Raw genomic sequence first — 15,306 nt, 5'->3', positions numbered from 1 at the left:
CTCGAAGGCGAAAATCTTGATAGTTTCCTCTCTCTCTTACATTTCCAAGCATATATGTTAACCCGCATAGCTGGTGATCAAGAGCCTGGCAGCACTAGAACAAGCTGACTTCCTGTTCTTGATATTCATTCATATAGCACAGACTGATTGCCATCATTGTACCTTTGGTACAGAAAGATACATCCATATTCTGTATGTCTGGCCTACCAAGAAGGCACTTTGACATTTTAGAAAATTTTCTTGTGTCACAGCGAAGAATGTCCGATATATGCAGTTTGCGACTGCATTTGGCAAACAACGTATACACGAGTGGACAACATACTCTCATTGGGGTTTGTCTGCGTAAATGCCTGTTTATATATATTCAATCCTTGCATTCAGCTGCCATGAGCAATTTTTTAAAATTTTAGCGCTCGAGTTCAACTGTCGAACAGCATCACTGGCAAACACAGTGCCCGCACGAACTCTACCTGACAGGTGTGATGCTCAGACACAATGCAGGTGGCATTGAAGTCCACCCAGGTGACATTCATACCCAAAAGTAGAAGTGCTGGTGTGCATACAAGAGATGCAACAAAGGCAGCTGGTATGTGTGAAATAGAGCATTTATTTGTTTTTTTTTAATTTTAAGGAAGTATGTTGTAGTGCATGCACTGCGATTTTATCAGCACATGAACCAAATGTACTTGCAATCACTTGTATATGTTACATTACTTGATAAAAAACTGACACTACATTGTCAATGTTGCTGGAATGTGTAGTGAATGTTTTGTTTGGCCTCATCACAGTTCATGTCTACATTTGCTTCAGCAGCACTGTTTTGTTAGAATGCATCTCAGTACTAAGTTCGTCTTTAAAAACTAGCTGAAAATTAGACAGTAATTCAGGTATTTGTTGCTAGGGAGCCGCCTCAAGAATTGAAGTGCAATGTATGCCCGGTAGTTCGAAACAACAGTAAAATATCGCAAGAACGAAACAGCTGTCACATGCACCTGTGGTGTAAACTTACAAATATGTAACAAGAGGCTGGTTGCCTCTTTGCCATGACCAGTTGACATAAAGTTGACAATGACATAAATAATGCATTTCTTACACTGTGAACGCTGTCTGCTCGCTTGTGATGGACGTTCACCTTTCTATCACTTTACCGTTACTATGTTCGCAAGCTGTACATTGCCCCTAATTCTTCTCTTAATTGCAGAATTTCAGACTGAACTCACAGTCGCAGACATTATGTTGCAAGAGGAGATGGGACCACGGTCTTCATCACCACAATGTGAAGACTTGTCTCTGAAATTTGATGATGATCCACATGACACCACCTACCAGATGACCTTAGACAGCTCAGCAGCGTAAGTGTGTTAACTAGTGGAGAATAAACATATTTGTACTTTCTTAGGTATCTTTTTAGGTACAGTTGCTTCGAAGCAAGCTTTGTTTCACAACAACTTTGGAAGCCAAATATGTTCACAATAGCCCCTGCATACTATCTTTTCTGGAGCTTTATGGCAGTCATACGTTGTGCACATCCTTTCGTTATGTGCATGACAATACCAAACTGATTGCAGGTCTGCCCCTGAACCATCAACTCCTCATAAGTTTATTGTTTGTGAGGATTGCTTGCTGTAGTTGACCAACTTCTGCAGGGAATGCCATCACCCTGCGCAGCCGTCTCTAAAGGGGCGTAAATTATTTAAGCTCGCTGGGTGCTGCACCAGTTCCACCATTTTTTTTCAATCTCTAGAAAGAAAAATGGAGCATGTGAGCGGTAGATGGGTTGCCTCTCAGTGCACTGTATCAGCCGAAGTACATGTAGATAGCGTTGGTCTGGTGAACCTATTGACGCTTGCCTTATTGCCAGCACAAGTGAAGCTGTGCTGCTTGTACCTGTGCTGCTCAGGGGCACTTTTAATGCTTCATGAAAGGATTAATTGCTAGTACCCTATGATTCAGTGGTTGAAGAATTGCCCCAAAGCGAAGCCTGAACCATAGTGGGTACACGAGCACGCACTCAGAAACTGGTTGCATTCTTGATGAAGCACAGAGTGCAGGTACCAAAGACCAACCATTTTGGCAGGATGCGTGTCAGAGATACATTTTTGTACCTATAATTAAAAGCACCCCTGACAAACATGGATGAGAGCTGCACGGATTGGCCCGTGTTGGCGATAAGACGTTAAACTGCAATATGGGTGTGTCGGACCTTCACCGTCTGCATGCACTTCTGCTGCTAGTGTGCACTGTGAAGCAATTAGTCAACTGTTCCCATGCACAGTGTTGCTCCATTGTGCTTTGTGTTTTTGGGCTCCTCACAAAATGTCCTGGTTAGGACTGAGTGTAAATGCTTTCTGTGGCGTGGCCAACAAATGAAAAAAATTTTCTCTTTTTGGTCTGTCACCACGATACAGGACTGCTATTTCATATCCTCTTTTCTTATATAATTTTCTGTGTGCACAGGTCATTGGCTGTCTTGTCATCGTCACAATAACATGCCCGAATGTGCGCACAGAAAAATGGTTCAGTCAGCCCACTAAGAAGCCCATTGCTCTTGGAAATGTGCATTTGGCTGCTGCTATCTTGTTCACGGGATGCTGACCAACACAGCCCCTGCGATTCATGGAGAAAGTCGGCATCTGCTGTTTCTCGAAGCGAACTTACTATTGCATCCAGAAGAGCATCTTGATCCCAGCTGTGCTTAAGGTTTGCAAGTTTAATTTATGAATGCCTGCATTTCTCCAGTTGCTATCACATGTCGTTCTTTTTTTTTGCAAAATCTCAACTTTCCAAACTCGTCAGTTAACTGATAAGTGAACCGTGCTCAGGGTGAGGTGCAAACCCAGCTTCAAACTTTAAAAAAAAAGAACAATCTCAACAAGAAAGTCATGCATGCTGGCAGTTACCATTATGCCAGGAAAGTTTTACATTTTCCCAAGAGCTGCTAAAAGATTCTCAAATAAGGCTGATATGAAGATAAAAATGAAGCCTCACTGCGCCATCGTTGCATTGGGGGCAGTCTTTGCAATGCACTTTGGAAGTAATGTCGTAACACTGAAACTTCTCTCACTAGCTGATCCCTCAGCATGTCGTGCATTTCGGTGACTATTCTCAGCACTGTTCATACTTTCATGATGTATGTTTACGAGCCAAAGAATTGAGTGACGGGACATGATTTTTGATATGAAAAGTGCGTGCGATACTGATGAAAACAGCAGGAGCACCTTTCCAGTGATGTTTGTCATGGTGTTGCTGCAGCTCTGATATGTGGTGCTGACAGATCAGAGGTTCTGTTGGTTGACCATTACTATTACAACATTTTTTATTTCTGTTACGCTTCCCAAAGTTAGGGGGTCAACCTATATGACGTATTTACCAGTTAGGAGTACCCAATTTTCCGTACTATAATCTGCACACGTATAGTCAGCAGGGGTAAATTTTGGCTTAAAGTAAGAAAGTTTTGTTTACATAGTTGCACCTTGTGTGTAGTTCACAGTGAGGAATTTCGGCTGATAATATTTTCTATAAATTGCCCGCCAGCAGTACACAATCAGTATCAGTCTTCCAGTCACTTCAGGCTCACTTCGACCAGTCGTCAGGCACTGTCGAACATACCGACAATCCCTTTTCATAAACCTGGCATGCTACGACACACCACCCTTGAATTTCTGGATGCATTATACAGATACCATAGTACAGGGAACTTGTCTTATTGTAATGGTCAGTACCACATTCTCCGCCTTTCGCGACTATTCTATTCACACTGCTAGTTTTTTTTTTGAGGTTCGGCCCAACTGGTGTCCCCCATGTCCATGCTTTATTTCCGCGCAGGCACCTCCCTCGGATGTTACAGGAACACTGCCCATATCCGTGCACTTTTCATCTATCGAATTCTTTCACTGCTGCTTGGTTTGACTTTAGAGGGGGCGCACGCTAACCTAAACTGAGCTTGAACGTTGGTGTGAAGGCTGTTCATCTTTTTGGAGCCATCGTAACCGCCCTTCAAAAAGGATATTCATCAATGTTTTGTGCATTGAAAATCCAAACAATGAAAAGTAGCCGCCACGAACAACAGTGCTGTGCATATCAAAGCTGACTGCATATCAGACTAGGTTGCTATGTGATTTAGTACGTTAAAATGTGGCAGGCATAGTCAGGTAATTTTTTTTTTACTTTGAAAGCCACGGTAGACTTATTCAGCTCTTACAGTCGAGTTATATAATTACATAATCTATAGTCCACACACAGAGATAGTCGGCACATAGCGAAAGGTCAGCTTTTAAATGTATAGTCCGCAGGTTATAGCCAGGAAAATGGGTAAGTATGATAAATAGAGATCCTGGAAAGGGACAGAATCCTTTCTCAGACCTTCTTTCAAACACTCATTTGTTGAAAATCTAGTTATGTCTATATTTCTTAGATGCTGCTAATTTTCTTCGCACTCTGGATGTATCACTGATATGGCTTTACAGTTCTTCCTCTTTGTTTTGTTCTTATTGGTATGATTTTTGCAGTAGTGTGCATATGCAGTCATGGTCATAATAACAATAACCATGCATTGTTAATTATGTTATTCTCACAGCTTACCCAGTAAAATACATGGCACCTAATACTTACGCTGGCGAATGATGTTTGCTTGCTTGCTCATATATAAGAAGCCTTTTTATCTTCTCATGGTAGCTCGTGAAAATAGTTGCTACACAAAAGCAAGATCCGTATTCTGGCCACAGTTGTGCATGGGTATGTGTGTGTACATGCATATTCCTGTATACTTTTCATTCCAGCTCTGGGAACAAGAAACAGCGGTGTCATAGAGCCACTTAAGGACAACTGGGGCCAAGCTGGCGTAGGACAGTCGGGCTGATTCTCCCGGCTACACTGATAAATATGGGACATATTCCCTCATGGACACATCCATCAACCAGGTAATTGATTTGCAGCTTGTCCAGGTAATGCAGCATTATTCATTGCTCATGTTCAAAGCCCACTGATCTCTGTAATTTCTATTATCTTTTTATTTCACTTCGTTCTGCAGTCCAATGAAGTCCGCTGCAGTGGCGCTATGGATATTGAGGGCCTAAAAAGAGCACTTCATTGCCTTGCTGACTGCAATGTTCTGGTCTTTGAACTCGTCACTGACTGGCACACTCAAGTGCGCTCCTACATGAGGAACGAGCAGCCAGATGTCACGCACCTTGTTGATGCTTGGCATGTTGAAAATGTATGCACACAATTAGATGCAGTGGCCAATGATCCTGGACAGAAACTAATCTGTAACAATTATGTATACAGCACCGCTGTCAAGTTGTGAGAATAGCTTCGTTATTTCCCCCAAAAAGCGATTACAGTCAAAGATGGCATTCGCATCAAAGGGCTTTCATAGCTATTGGGTGTTTATCAGAGCCCCCTGAGGCTTCAAGGGACAGCTTCACCATCACTGTCTAGCACAGAATCCCAAACAGCACAACAGGAAACCTAGCCTTTCATGTTGCAAATACACAATTCAAACGAACTCACCAAGCATTTCCAAACATTAGAGCAGCTTATTTTCCTGGTATTGTGCCAAGCATAGATTGACTGACTGGTAAAGCAGCTTTGTATTGCGCCAAAAGAACTTTGTTAAGGAGGTAGAATAAGAATAGAATCATGGAATAATGGAGAGAGCCCTGTCATCCTTTTTTCCTACTGGACAGTATATTAAAACATTTGTTGTCTGAACATGAATTGGAAGCATAAATAACAAACCAGTCTATTAAGTACGTGAATTTTTTTTATGTTTCAAGCAGTGCAGTTAACGAAAATGATATTTGCATTACGTTTGGTGCTGAGCATACTTAAGCAGAAACTTAAACAAACTATCAAATTTTGGTCACTAGGGAAACCTTAACGATTTCTTATTTCGTTAATGCAAGGCTGCAAAAGAAGATCCTTGCCGCCTCCAAGTGCAAGGGCAGCCCTGTCATTAAGCACTTGGTCAAACCTGTCGTGAACCATATGTATTTTGCTGTGAAGGTTGGCTCAGGCAATGGTGATCTCACCGTTGCCATCTGAAAGTCCATTCTAAATCATGTGCAGGACATACACAGTGGCCACGGCGAGGTGTATGATGGCTGCGAGCATGGTGATCTATTGCCTCGGAAATGGGTTTATCCAGGTACTTGTGCTACAACAAAACAAAGTATTTGAATGTGTTTTAGGGCTTCTTTTAAAAACCGTATACTTGCACTGCTACGATACCCTCTAATGTTTTATATGTGCCAGATGTAAGAGGAGGCCCCCCTCTCCCCAAAGTTATTATTCATGGCTTTGATATATGTACAGAGTATAACAAAATGAGAGTGATAGAGACCGGCGAAAACTAATGGGTGGCTGGTAGTTACGGTAATATTTTTAATCCACTTATTCAGCCCTGTGAAGTTGTGTAATCGTCACGTACCACTATATGTTATTGCGTGTTATGGCCAGGGACCGCAGGTGGTCAAACTTAATCCACAGCCCTCCGCTATGGCATCTCTCATGGCACATGTGCGGCTCCGGGATGTTGGACTTCACAATTTACAATTTTCTACCTCCAGGTACTGACGCCTGTAGCAAGCTGACTCGTTCTCGACAACAAGCGGTTCCTCGATGACTTGAGGCAGATCTCGCCAAGTTATCAGACCTCAAGCTTGGAATCGTTTCACTCGGTGATCAGCCGGTTTGCACTGAAAAGCTTCAGCTTTTCGTACCATGGGATGTTTGCTCAGTATGTAATAGTCGTAACCATTTTGTACATGTACCTATTGTCATTATATGAAGGAAGCCAACAGCCACCATTGTCATTGTGTAATTTATGATGAACATTTCCACAAATTCCACTATACATGTGGCGAAACTAGTGCAATAAATGTTCACTCTAGTGCATTAAGAGCATACTGAAATACAGTAGGAAGGAAGCAATGCAGAAAGCGCTGTTTTAGCGTTTGCACATAGGAAGCAGTGTAGCCACCTGCAAAGAGTGCTGTAGCCTCAACTTCCAGCAGTGAACACATTTAGCACAGTGCGTACTATGCACTGATTGGTAGGAATGCATGCAGCTGGCCGGCATGTAGTGCCTTAAAAGCCATCTACGCATCCTTACTCACAGCGCACACTGCGATAAGCAGTGGCGGCAGCAGTAAGCGCTGCGCTACAAGTCTCATAATGATCGTTTATGTGAAAGTTTAGTTTAACACGCAGACAAAAAAATTCATGCTACTAAACATACAGATGCCCAAGGTAGTTTCGGGAACGGGGAACATAAGTGAAGCTGCATTTATTTATTAGTTGGAGGCATGGCTTGAGATTGGGATTCGCAAAGCCGGTGATGCTGGGGATAGCAGAGCATACCCATTCTGCTTAAAACTGCATTCTTAGGCTGCCAGACTATTGGGCTATTTGTGCATTTCATGCTCCAAAAACTTTTCCACAGACCTGTTCATGGAGCACAATATTGCATTGTGTACTGAGCCATAGCATTGTACTCCATACTGTAATTTGCCTGATCACATAATTAATTTCATCACGCTGCAAATAATGGAAGCATGACTGTTAACATTGTTTGTGTTTGGACATTTTACCTTTCAGAGCACAGTAACATTGACATCACTAATATTGTCACTGTGATAGTAGCTTAAGTAGAAGTGTAAGCCTCCGTGGATCTACATTTATCTATGCAGGTCAGCACTGGCAGCTTTGCACTATTATAAAAATGCTGACAGAGCCTAAGACAGAACTGCCACTGGCGCTTTGTGCTGGAAGAAAAAACAAAACATCCCAAGGCAAGCAAGGGCTAGCCGTTTGTTTGCCCTGTCAAAGAGCTGCCAACGTATGGCGCGTATACCAATGGAAAAAAAGAGGCTGAAAATTGTATTACCTACAGAAGTGGTCATTTTGTGAAGTATTTGTTTCTGTGTGTGTTTAAGTAAAGTAATGACGATATTTGCATGCAATGTTCTGACACTAGACAATTGTGTACTGAGTAATAGTGACTTTTGAGAATGCTATCGGGGTAGTCATCTTGATCGCTAGATTAAGGTCTGTAAGCATGTATGGGAGGAAGGCAGGTAGATTATGCATGTGATTCTTGACTGCTTACAAAATATTTTTTTAAGACCTTAGCAGAGGTAGCCTGAAAGAGCATAGCACCTGCAGTGGTGCAGTTCAGTGCTGCTACGCTCGTAGTTTTGATGTGTCTAGAGATCCTGGACGTTTGGAAGGAAAGTAAATATATTTAGTTGCAAAAAATTCATTTGAATGAAAAGAAAAATCTGTATGTGCAAATTCTGTGCAAAGTACAGTCGAACCGCGCTACAACGAACGTCGCTTCAAAGAAATTTTCGCTTCAACGAAATATTTCCAATTCCACATCAGCCCGCCATAGAAAGTAATGGAACAAATTTCTCATCACAACGAACCTTTATGGGGGCGCGTTTCTGCTTCAACGAAATTTTTGCTATGCGAAGATGGGGTCACAAGCATATCGCCGCCCATATGTGTGCTTCCGTAGGTCCACGCGGCTTTGTTTCACTAAACTTTCGCTGGAACCAATTGATCCACTCATTCACGCGCACATGAAGACCGCCATTGCTTGGTGGCGATGACAATCGGGCTGGCTGCCTTGCGACAAGGCGCCGGTGCAAGCTCCCGTTTTCTTCCAAGTCAGAGCCGCAAGCAATCCGTCGCCAAAGGACGCAGCGGCCTGGCTACAGCAGCAGCGCGTTTGCCCTAGTTTTTTTCACCTGTGCTTGTGCGCTGCAATCGACACGAGCATGGCGACTTTGTCTAGGAAGCGGAAGTTCCTGTCTTCCGAGGAGCTGAGTGATGAAGCCATAATTGAGGGCGTTTGCCACCGCGACGCATCATCGGATGATGACAGCGACACAGAGGATTTAGCACCACCATCTGCCCTAAAAGGGATGGAAGCACTTGATGTGCTCCGCAGATTTATTTGTGCTCACGATAATGACGTTGCGAGACAAACTGCTCACTATGTTGTCCAACCTGAAAGTGTTTTTGGGCTGATTTCGCCACAACGAAATTTTTCGCGCACCCCGTGAATTTCGTTGTAGCGGAGTTCGACTGTTATCATTTTCAAACACTCAAGTTTTTTAGAACTCAAAATATGTACATACCAAAGGAAGAGGACCAATTTGCAGTTATTTGCGGTGTTTCTTACGATAGCTTTTTTTCGTGGATTCTTTTTTATTTTCATCTGTTTTATGCAGGCTACGTTAGTCAGCTCTTGAGCATTGTTGACGAGCTCATGGAGAATGGCAGCTGCATCAGTGCACAGGTGAGCATGCTGCTGTCGACACCACCACCACTCCTCTCAAGCCACTTCGAGCCAGTGAACAAGGCAGAACTTGTGCAAGCCCATCTGTCCAGGATTTCAGCGCATCGAGGTGGCTCTAGTGCAGCTAGCACAAGTCTCCGCAATCGCAAGTGATGGAGTGATTTTCTGTGCAGTGGAGCAAGCTGAGGATGTGGCCGATGTGGGTAAAAGTCCCTGTATATCCCAGGCTTGAGGTTTTCTGATTAGTGTTGCTGCTTTTTACAAATTGTTTGCTTGCAAATTGCGGTCCGTTCTCGCTTACTACCACCATAGTCCTTCAATGCTTTTATGGTCGTAAAACTTCTCCATAACGCTATGGGAGACCTTCATATGTTGACTGCACCTTCCACGAGGCGGCGCTGAAAGTCCTACGGGGGAAACGACGTGAGCAAACAAGCGTCTGTATGGCCGTGAGAACACAGGTGCTACAGGCAGGATGGGATGCTGGTGGAGAGTGAGCAGCTGTCTTCTCTTGCGATTTTGTCTTTATTAGCAAACAAGTACAGTGCACGTGACGTTCAAACCTGCCATGACGAATACTTGCTGCATAACAGGTTGCCGCTCCGGCTATGGAGGTACGCAGGAAAAGGCCTCTTTGTTCTGCATGCGAGCGATGACGAGCAGCGTAGAATATGCAAGTGGGCGATACCCCGACAGGAAAGCGGGGTATAGTAAAAGCTCGTTAATGCGAACTCGGTTAATTCGAACTGACACCCATGTCCCGGCACAGCCCTGTGTATTTCAGTGGGGGAAAACTCCCTATACGTAATTCAAACAAGTCGGCATCCGCTTCAGTTAATTCGAACTAGGAGCCACTGGCTGACACCTCTCCTCGTAGATAAAAGTTGACCCATAGTGAGTAAAACACGCTCCAAATTTACCAGAGAGGTTAAACAACGGAAAAGAAAAAAAAAGCCGAGAGCATGAGGCTCACAGAGCCCGCATTCCGGTGCTTGCTGCAGCAGGTTTTCGTCGCCGAAGCACCCGCCTGCGCCGCTGATGTCTGCTGATGCATCGGCGTGAGCCGTTCCAGGTTTTTGTTGTGCCGCAGTCGCTGGGTCGCGATCATGTGGTGTAAACAACGCAGTATTGTGGGTAGTGCGATGACGGCTTTTGTTGCTGCCGCGGGAGCGAGCTACGTGGACAGCAGCATGGAGACGTTGGAGCCCTTGAGTGACGCCGATATAATTGAGGCTGCATGCTCCCAACAGACGTCGCAGGGCTCACTTGCGGTGAGAACAGCCGACAGTGATGAGTCCGACAGCGGCGACGAGACATGCCACCGCCAAGTGCATGTGAAGTAGCGTCGGCGCTCGATGCTGCAGCTTCTCTGTCACTGAGAGCTCTAACGTTGTGCAGGAGCTTTGGGCAAGTTGAAGATTATGCTGATGGAATCTCGGCAGAAGAAACACAAGCAAATGCACTTCGCCGATTACTTTTAGTTTTGACAACCCTTTCCCGCAAATAAACATGTTTTGGAGCATAAATAGCATCATATATTCCAGCACTAAAGCTCGCTGCTCACGCGAATGCATTCCAGTACTTGTTTATGGTCCATAACTGGCCGATTAATCTATTTCATTTGCCACTAGGACCGGATGAATTTAATTCTCAGAATGCGCCCGCCACAAACGGGTGGTAGCTCCTAGCTCGCGATAACAAGTCTAGATGTGACTGCTTCGGGTTCTGGGTTCTGCCCGCACGGCGGGGCGCTACAACCGGTCATTCTAGTGCTCATTCAATAATTCGAACTTCGCTTGATTCGAACAATTTTCCGGTCCTCTTTGAGTTCGAATTAATAAGCTTTTCAGTATTTAACTTTGACTCCAAGCATGCCCGTGTCTGTGAGAGGCATTTGGCCCCACGGATTTAATTCAGCGTGACGAGTTTGTGGTCAGTAGAGAAGCAGCGCCGCTGCAACGCGAGAAACTGAAACCGGGGCCCACAGATATTCGAAGACTACCAGCGTACTTGAACAAAAATTGAAATTGGTTCGCACAGCACACGGGCGCCTTAGCGTTTTTTTTATGGAGGAAAAACGCTAAGGCGCCCGTGTGGTGTGCGATGTCAGTGCACGTTAAAGATCCCCAGGTGGTCGAAATTATTCCGGAGCCCTCCACTACGGCACCTATTCTTCCTTTCTTTCACTCCCTCCTTTATCCCTTCCCTTACGGCGCGGTTCAGGTGTCCAAAGATATATGAGACAGATACTGCGCCATTTCCTTTCTCCCAAAAACCAATTATTATTATTATTAATTTAAAACTGGCTTTTGAGGAAACGAAATGGCGAGTGTCTCAAATCTCGGCGGACACCTGAAAGGGAAGGCATAAAGGAGGGAGTGCAAGAAAAAAAGGAAGAGGTGCTGCAGTGGAGGGCTCCGGAATAATTTCGACCACCTGGGGATCTTTAACCTGCACTGACATTGCACAGCATACAGGCGCCTTTGCGTCACTCTGCCACCGCGGTTGGGTTCTAACCCAGGTACTCCGGATCAGTAGCCGAGTGCTCTAACCATTGAGCCACCGTGGCGGGTGAAGCAAAAATCTGTGACGATCTCGCATTTTAGACAGCTGTACTCTTCAATGTGCTTATGGCTTTTAGTGTGAAAGCACTACTTCACGGAGTAAAACCGAACCAAAAATCGTGTGGCAGCCCTGATTTTGAGAGTGGAAGATAAAATAAATTTGCCGTGACTGGGTTTCGAACTCGCAGCAGCTCGGACAGGTAAGCTTCGCTGGCCACTGCACGAGAGCACTATGCTATCGCTGCACCCGATCACGCCGCGTGTTGAACTGCAACACACTCCCACGCTGCGCATTGCACATCGTAGTCATCAACTTCCACCTGCGGAACAAACAGATCAGATCAGCTGAACCTGAGTCTAATATCATCACCAGACGTGCCAACAACCCAGCAAAGCAAAACCATTAGCCAACAAGCATAAACAAACGCTTACGCACGTCTATTTGGTTGAGCTACGTTAAACCCTTACCGCTCTTTATTTTCTGCATGTTGATCTGCCCTTCCTATCATCCCTCATTTTTTGTTCATTGCATGGCCGCTAGCGCAAAGCCAGTGCATGGTATGGTAGCGCAAAGCCAGCATGTCAGCACTGAACAAAAATTTCAAAATTTCTTGGCACCCACCAGCACCTCTGTCATCAAAGGGTGGCAAAGTGTAAATAAATGGCTTGTGTAGCAAGAGTCTTCAGCAGCTGGGTTTGCCCCCTCCGAAAGTGTCTGCAAAAAATTTGAGATAGCGCAATCAAACTGCGGGTGCATTCGTCATGTGATTTCGTCGGTAGCGCACACTTCAGTCCTTAAAATGCTGCCATAACATCTTGTTTTCACCATTAGTGAAGTTGCAGTACATATTTCTCATAAAGTAAGCGCCAGCCGTAAGGAGTCGTATGGACTTCGATGAAAGCAAGGACCCTGGCAGACAGCCGCAACCCGAACACGTACGCAACTGACCATTACGCTAGATCTTCCAGAGTGACAACACAGGCATGTTGCGGGGAAAATGAAGGCGCAGGCTGGACCCAGGTGAAAAAATCAGTTTTATGAAAAGCAACGAGCTAAAGTAAACCTGTTAACTGTTGGTCAGAAAACAGCCACTAGCAAGGTTTACTAGCGGCCGCCATCGATCGCACAGGGTTTTTAGTGTCTCGATGTTGCAGGCAAGCTTTCAGGTGATAACCAGTAAAGTAGTGTCCATGCTAAGCCCAAATACCAATCCCCAGGAAGCACAAATACCAACTGAATGTGAGCCTTATGGCCGGTAGACAGCCGGTGCGAGCAGGGCTCACGCAGCCATTCTTTCCCCCTCTCCAACAGCTGCGCCACTAGCGGTGCACACTGTCCCTATGTGATACTCTGGCCGGAGTTTCGTGACGAGAAAAAAACATTTAACGACTATGCTACCACTCTTGAGATTTGTGGCAAAGAGCTTTCATCCTGAGTATCACATGGCTTGACGTGGTTGCTTTTAGTTGTTCTACTTCCCAAAAGTAGCTGAGGTTATTGACTGTCAAGAGAAAGTTCTTTTTTATGTTCAAAGATGTCACATCTGACTTGTTTTCACGAATGACCAGGCTCAGGTTAATAGACTATGTCCTGCTGCTGGGCATGTGCATGCTTTTGGCATACTTCACATCTTGCAATATAGTCTTTAGGTTCTGCATTCCTCCTCGGCCAGAAAGCACTCTTGTGAGCATGTGGAAGACACTTCTCGATTCTGATATGCGATGAGTGAAGCTTGTCTTTGATTTCATGACGCGGAGACATTGGGATGAGAAGTCATAATCCCTTGTAGATGAGGTCATCCTCTACTGTGAGTTCATCTCTGGATCAATCGGTTGTGGACGCTTGATGCCTAGGCACTTGGTGATTTTCTTGGGGCCATCCTGACAAGATGATTGCCATTAGCTTTTGCCGGGAGTCATCCTTCTTTCTCCACAGTTTCCTTGTGCACTGGCAGGTAATTCACAACATTGGCGCTTTTGAGCTCATTTTCACTGCCTTGACTGTGAAGGAATGTCTTTGACACAGTGTTGGTTACAGGGTGTTCTTTTCCTGGTCTGTGTTCAATGATAATGTTGTACCTTTGAATTTGGAGTATCATCCCTTGCAGCTGCCTTGGCATTTGATATGGTATCTCTTACATGATCGACTGTAGCAGTTTGTGGTCACTGATTATTGTTGTCGCTGTTTCAAAACTATGGTGGTGAAATTTGTGCAGTGGAAAAAAATTGCTAGCATTTATTTTTCGCGTTGGACGTAGCATATTTTTGTTGTCATAAGGGCTGTGCTGGCAAAGAATGGTTTTCGGTTCTAAAGGAGAGCCGCTCCTTGTCAGAGATCACTAGCAGCACACTATATTTAGACTGGCTTTCGCATGGCAGGTTATGTGAGAATAGGCATTCTTGCCACGGCACCTTTTTCACTTTGGAATACTTGCTTTTGCTCGTATCACCAGTGCCATGGTATGTCTTTGATTGTGAGCTTTCTCAGTGGTTCCAGCACTTGTGAAATTTTTGGCAGGTTTGGAAAGGTAGTCAATCATTCTGCAAAAGCACTGCATGCCTGTGTCGTCACTTGGTAGAGGCATTTCTTTATTGGCTTTCGTCTTGTTAATGTCCACTTTCAGTCCCTGTTTTGTTGGTATGTGTCCTTGGAAAAAAGGTAGTGTTCATGCACAGTGAAGTCTAATTTTTATATAAACGTTATCCCATCTGTCTGCAGCAATGAATGAGGCTTTCGAGCTTTCTGTTCTGATCTTCATGAGGATCATTCTCAGTTTCACTCGTTCCACAGACAAGAATGTGCTCTGCTATGTACAGAACTCTCGTTGAGGCCTTCAGGCATCATTTACAGTTCCTTCTGCAAGAATCACTTCTGGCCACTGTTCCAAATGGTCCAAATTGGTAGGCGGAGCCATCGGTATCGACTGTTTACCATTAGAAACGTGGCTTTGAGGCTTGATTCTTCGTCAAGGCTTATCTGCCGGTATCCCTCTTGTAGGCCCGCGGTGGCTGAGTGGTTATGGCGTTCGGCTGCTAGCCCGAAAGACGCGGGTTCGATCCCGGCCGCGGCGGTCGAATTTCAATGGAGGCGAAGTTCTAGAGGCCCGTGTGCTGTGCGATGTCAGTGCACGTAAAAAGAACCGCAGGTGATCGAAATTTTCGGAGCCCTTCACTACGGCATCCCTCATAGCCTTAGTCGCTTTGGGACGTTAAACCCCCATAAAACAAAAAAAAACAAACCCTCTTGTAGGCGCAGTTTTGAAAAGATGTCGTCTAGAATGGGAAGCATGTGGTGCTCTTGTTCCAGAGGTTCATTTAGCATTTTTGGGTTGATGCATATTCTCATACTGAAATTTTTCAGTGTTGCTATGGTCACTAGACCTGTCAGGGTCTACGTCATCAGAACTGACGTTTCTGGTCCTACGGGCAAAAGAT

The 15,306-nt window shown here is 44.8% G+C and overlaps 2 long non-coding RNA genes across 2 annotated transcripts; both read left to right on the top strand.

Annotated features, from left to right (window-relative positions):
- Positions 1 to 1,203: 1,203 nt before the first annotated feature.
- Positions 1,204 to 6,150, top strand: LOC144099039 (uncharacterized). The gene is made up of 4 exons (XR_013307288.1): positions 1,204 to 1,352; positions 2,458 to 2,700; positions 4,779 to 4,919; positions 6,070 to 6,150. It is a non-coding gene; the product is annotated as an uncharacterized LOC144099039 (long non-coding RNA).
- A 573-nt stretch (positions 6,151 to 6,723) lies between these two features.
- LOC144099031 (uncharacterized) lies at positions 6,724 to 9,691 on the top strand. Its single transcript, XR_013307286.1, has 2 exons — positions 6,724 to 6,739; positions 9,240 to 9,691. It is a non-coding gene; the product is annotated as an uncharacterized LOC144099031 (long non-coding RNA).
- Positions 9,692 to 15,306: the final 5,615 nt, after the last annotated feature.

The sequence above is a fragment of the Amblyomma americanum genome, chromosome 1, assembly GCF_052857255.1.
Source record: "Amblyomma americanum isolate KBUSLIRL-KWMA chromosome 1, ASM5285725v1, whole genome shotgun sequence".
NCBI classification, from domain to species: domain Eukaryota; kingdom Metazoa; phylum Arthropoda; class Arachnida; order Ixodida; family Ixodidae; genus Amblyomma; species Amblyomma americanum.
The sequence above is the reverse complement of the archived record's forward strand: the minus strand, read 5'-3'. Positions and strand labels throughout refer to the sequence as shown.